The sequence below is a fragment of the Pimephales promelas genome, chromosome 8 (assembly GCF_988280905.1).
Source record: "Pimephales promelas chromosome 8, fPimPro1.hap1.1, whole genome shotgun sequence".
NCBI lineage: Eukaryota > Metazoa > Chordata > Actinopteri > Cypriniformes > Leuciscidae > Pimephales > Pimephales promelas.
The window spans coordinates 38,930,392-38,936,391 of NC_142776.1; positions in this window are offsets into that span (position 1 = coordinate 38,930,392).

Consider the following 6,000-nt stretch of genomic DNA (forward strand, 5'->3'; position numbering starts at 1 on the left):
CGTAAGCTTCTGTTATTGTACGTCACACGCATCACACACACATGACCAGCGTCGGCCAATAGAGAGCCTTCGTGTGACGTAGCTTTACGCAATCACACTACGTTAACTGACTTACAGGCTCATGGAGAAGGAAGTGAATAGTTGAAATAAAGTCGTTATTTTTGTTGTTTTTTTTGCGCACAAAAGTGTTTACGTCGTTTGATAAACTTAAGATTGAGCCCCTGTAGTCACTTGGACTATTTTAACGATGTCTTTAATGACTTTTCGGGGACAGCAAGAGCCAGTCCCTCAAGAAGCCTATGGACTGTATGCAGGAGCGATCTTAATATCTTAAATATCTTAATTTGTGTTGCGAAGATGAACGAAGGTCTTACGGGGTTGAACAACATGAGGGTGAGTAAATACTGACAGAATTTTCATTTTTGGGTGAACTAACCCTTTAAATTGTGGACCTGACTGGTCTAGGTGGATGCAGCGGGACATTGGCAAACCCTAGTCCACCTTCGATCGAGAGATCTGACCCTTTCTACTTTTTGGGCAATGTTGCTGAGCACTTTCCCATTGAAAATGGGCAAAACATTTCTATCCGGATAATCTAGTTCGGTCGTGGGCCGTGTATCTCATCTGTGCATCATCACCTTAAGGGTCTTTTCTTCCTCGAGGGTCTAGTTTTAGATGCATTACACACTTGTATTCAGAGATGCTGAGAAAAATGAGAGTATATCTACATGAAAGTGGTTTCTCTAGTAATACTAATTGTAATAGACTGCTGTACTTTCACAGCAAGCAAGCAGAGGTTATGTCGGACAGTAGACGTCTCAGTCCAACAGGGCCCAGGATAGTGGTATCTTCATTTGGATGAGACGGTAAATAAACCCTAACGGTCAAAATAATTAATTGGTTTGAGTAGGACAAACTTAAATTCAATGAATTAGTTCAGTCAGTTTTTAGCACTTTCTTTTTCTTTCAAGTTCACAGAACTGATGTATTTTAAAGTAAACTGAACTGTTTCATTGTTTTGAGTTTTATGAAATTATTTATTTTAATTTAGACTAACTTAATATCTATTCCCCAGCATGCTTTGCCGATGGCACTCGAAAGATAGTGTAAATGCTAAAATTGAGTGCAATATAATGTTTTGTTTTTTTTGTGTAAGATTAATGTTAAGTGTGAGATTTAGTAGTGATTAATGTTTTGTTATGCTAATTTAGAAGAATTTATGTTAATGTTGGCTTTAGGATAGTTAGTGGTGCATTCAGCTTGATTTGAGAGCAAATTATCCCTTTATATTATTACGCTCATATAGCAAGTGCTTCTTTACTACGTCAGCAGATTAGCTTTTAAAGCTAACTAAGTTCATATTATTAAAAGTGATTTGAGTTCTGCCAACTCATTCGGGTTTACATTGTACTTCATGGATTTAAGTTATAGTAACTAATTAGTACTATTAACTTTATTTACCCAAGTTATCTTAACAATACGTTATTGAGTTACTTGGAAACAAATCAAATGTTTGTTATGCTTAAATTGTTAAGTTAATAAACTTAAATGATTTAAGGCAATCTGTTTCCTCAAACTGTTTGAGTTGAACTAACTCATCAGGTTTTACAGTGTAGTGGATCTGACTGGTCCAGTTGGAGTTGTTCATTGGGAAACTTTATTCCATTGGAAGAAGAACACCTTCGATCAAGGGATAAATGGATGGAGTTTTTTTTTTTTTGCAAAAGCAAAATAGCCAAATAATGCTCTAGTTTTGGATGCATTACAAGTTTGACTGGTCCAGTTGGAGCTGTACGCTGGGAAAGTGTATTCTATTGGAAGAATCAGGTCCGGGATCAACCGGTCCTTCAGATCGAGTCTGAGATCGAAGATGCCCCAACTTTATTGCGGGATAGTGTCCGGGATAAGTCTTCCAAAGTTTGGACGCTAAAGACATTAAAACAGGTGAAGTCAATGCAACTTTCCTGTCGCTCAAACACTAGAGCGTTGGTGCTTGCAACACCAAGGTAATGGGTTCAATTCCCAGGGAAAGCAAGAATTGATAAGAATGAAAATGTGCAAAATCTTGAAATGCAATATAAGTCGTTTTGGATAAAAATGTCTTAAAGGGGTCATGAAATGGCTTCTTAAATTTTATTATATTGTTGTCTGAGGTCAATTTATGACGTTCGCTTGGTTTTTGCATTCAAAAACATCAAAATGAATAGATAATAGGCTATTTTTTACCCAAGTTGTGAGCCTAGCTGAAAAACGGTCGCTTTTTATGGGCGTGTCGCACTGAAGACTTGGAAATAAACGCCCACTGCTGTGAGTGGAGAACAGTTTTGCATATTATAATAAGTTTAACTCACCCGTCGGTGTATGTGGGGGAAAACGTCCAATGTTGTCAAATGGCAACCGGATTCGCCCATACATGTTCGACCCAGAGTCCGTGTGTTGCACAATTCCTGTCAGATCCAATATAGACGGCACAGCACCGTTCTTTACTCTTAATCGGTCTGCAAATCCAGTCTTGTTTATAAAACAATCCTCAGTGCAGTGTTGTAGTACTCGAGACTCGGACTCGTCTCGGACTCGGTCTCGAGACCATATTTTAATGGTCTTGGTCTTGTCATGGACTCGTGTCCATTTGGACTCGGAATTGACTCGTACTCGAACATTTTTTTTTTTAGGACTCGGACTTATTCCCGAGTCCACTCGAGTTCAATTAAAAATATTATTCATGATTATTAACGTATGTTAATAAAATATTTCTTTAAATTGATTGACACGCCCAGTGATTGGTGATTTTCTAGTGCGCAACTGCGCATGACAAATTGTAGTAAAATTACTTTTAACACCACCTACTATGTGGCCTTTTTACCCTAAACTGATCATATTTTTTAAACTCTAAGTAAATTCAGTAAAAAAAAAAAAAAAAAAAGGATTTCTCTAAGTAAATAAAAGTAAATTAGGTAATCAACCCTCACTGGTCTCTGTCTCGACTCGGACTCGACCGTCTCTGGTCTCGGACTCGACTCGGACTCGACTCCCTATGGACTCGGTCTTGACTCGGACTCGACTCTCTATGGTCTCGGTGTCGACTCGGACTCGAGTGAGGTGGTCTCGACTACAACACTGCCTCAGTGAAATGAAGCGAACAGACGACGATGTTTTACCCTCATCAGCTGGAACATCATTAAAAATAAAGTTTATCCATAAAGTCCTTTTGGCATCCAGAGGAAGCTTTTGCAGCGACTGTCTTCTTTTACAACCAGGCACTGCACAATATTCTGTATTGCTCAGTAGCTCGATACGGTTTCCTCACGAGGTAGGCATGTATGTTAGGCTACTTAGCTATGCGTGTCATGCGCGAATCGGTGGGCGGGGCTAAACCGGCCGTGTTGAAGTAGGCGTTGATCTTCTTCTGCGGGGGTGGAGTTTTAACCCCAACGAGACGTTTTCAGAGGCTGGTGTCAATAAAAGCTTTTATTGGACTAACAAGGACGTTTTCAGTTCTGAAACTTACAGGATATTCTTATAATATGATGACCTCTTAAATGTCAAAAGCTCAAGGAAAATTAGATTTCTCAGTTCATCACCCCTTTAAATATAAATTGCATGGGTAGGAAAACTCTGCCACACTTAGGAAATGAGCTTGTTCCCACAGCTTTCACTATATTCTCTCGTAGCCGGGGTTGGGATGAAGGACCCATCCAAATCTTTCATTAATGTAATAGGCCACACCACCTGCCAGACTACGCCTTATACAAACATTAGGTAAGGACTGAAAATATTGTTTGTTGCCTAATGTACTTGCCTGTGCCAGGAACCTTTGTTTTTCGGTGAGCACAATGTCCAAGGTTCCCAAACTGACATTCCCTCTAGATCATTACCCTAACTGGGGACTGATTCAATTCCCTATTTAGATGATGCAAGAAACTCCCATCCTCAAGTTTTGGTGTCGATTGGCAGGAACTGGTTATCAAACCCAGCAATTAGGGTATTGGTGCCTCCAGTTGTCACACACATGACCAGATCCAGAAGACGAGTGAAATGAACGTTTTGGGGTAAATGTTTTAACCATCGGTCAGAGAAGCTGTTTGACTCAAATATTTTCAAGCTCCCAAAGCAGAAGACCTGCAGCACGTCTAGGTTTGTTTTTGTTGGTTGACGCTGGGACGTCTTTAACAAAGGGACAATCTTGTTGTAGGAACGTGGGAAAAGCACAATGGCGGTAGTTTACGAATCACCACTTCTAGGATCTGATCCTGGAGTTTTTCAGGCAGCTCACAAAACACCTGATAAAGTTGCTAAAATCTATACATGAGCTGGAAGACGAGCTGGTAGTTTTTATAGTTACGTATAGATCAGGACTTTCCAGAGATGCTTTGAATTTTGTGTGATGGTTTTTAGATTTTTATGTTTTGGAAACATATTTGTGTGGTTTGGTGAGTTTGTACCTTCCCGCGTCACAATCTCTGATAAATCCTCAGGCGCCACCTGTTGTTTGTTTTGGGTATGACTACCTGGAAACTTTCCAGTTTTCTTGTGCAAAACTCACCTACTGTTGCATGTTTGGGGCAAGAATGATGTTCAGACAGTCTTGGTCATACATCAAAGTATTAAGGTTTGTTGAATCCCAGAATACCAAACAAATCCGACAGCAATGTTTTTCGCTCTGATATCGGTGCTAAATGTTCAGTCAGGTTTTGAATTTCTTTGTTACCCGTCTTCCTTTAGGCTACTCGTCGCTGCTTATTCATGCAGCTATATAATCTTAACCATTTCGAGTGGGAAAAGTGCTGAAAGTATGAGAGTGTACACATATGCATCTTTTTTAAAGAAATTTATTATTTTATATGCATTAAATTGATCAAAAGTGACATTTATAATGTTGATGAACGCTGTTCTTTAAACATAGAGTGATTTCTGAAGGATCATGTGACACTGAAGACTGGATTATGCTAAAAAAAATTCAGCTTTTATTTTAAAATATAGTTTCTTTTTAATAATATTTGACAAAAAGTGCTGAAAGTATGAGTATTGTGCCACCGTCTCTTTTGACCCGTTGCCCAAATCTGCGGTGTAAGGTTTTTTTCTTTCACTGTAGTTTTGTTTCCTCGGGCCGTATCTAAACCTGCCGGAGACCAGCACTAGCAGAAAAGGGTCCAGTTTTAGATGCATTACAGGCTTGTATTCAGAGATGCTGAGAAAAATGAGAGAATATCTGAAAGCGCTTTTCATTGCATTTTTGTGAGTTTTCTATAAAGCTAATTTTAGCAACCGTAAGATGGAGGGCCATTTCCTCTAAACGTTTATATTGTTGGGCAATTATGAAAGAATATATTAGACTTGCTGATGACTGGATGTTTTGAGGGGTGAGACTATTGCACAGAGAAAGGGTTAATAAAATGATTTAATATTTAGGACATTACCGACTGATTATGTAGGAAACCGCAGACAATTGTAGCATGACTGTACCAAAGCAATCGCAACTTGTTCAAAAGACTGAGAAACTTATTTTAATGATGTTGAACAAGTAGTTTTGAGAATTTCATTTCTGATCTGAGAAATGCACCAAAGCAACTGTAATTTTTTTAAAATAATTTCCCCCCTGAATATATGAATATATGCGCACCCTGCTCACATTGTTGAACAGTGACGTAATTTCATAACCTTCATAACTATGCATACCAAGGATAAAGTTCATATTTGAACACTGACTGAACAGCGATGACTGATGACGGGTGAAAGTTCAGCGTGTCGTGAAGCACGTGTATGAAGTGTATTTTATTGGTGTGTGTGTCTGTCTGAAGTCTGTGACCGGTGTCTAGCCTCATCTTGACTGACGGTTCATTCGGCGTCTCTCCATCTGTCAATCAATCAGATCAATCCTGCAGAACACCAAAGATCTTTTCAATGTTTTTGGTTCCCAACATTCTTCAAAATATCTTCTTTTATGCTCCACAAAAGATGTGAAAAGCTGTAAAGATGAGGACTTAATGACAGAATTATCAC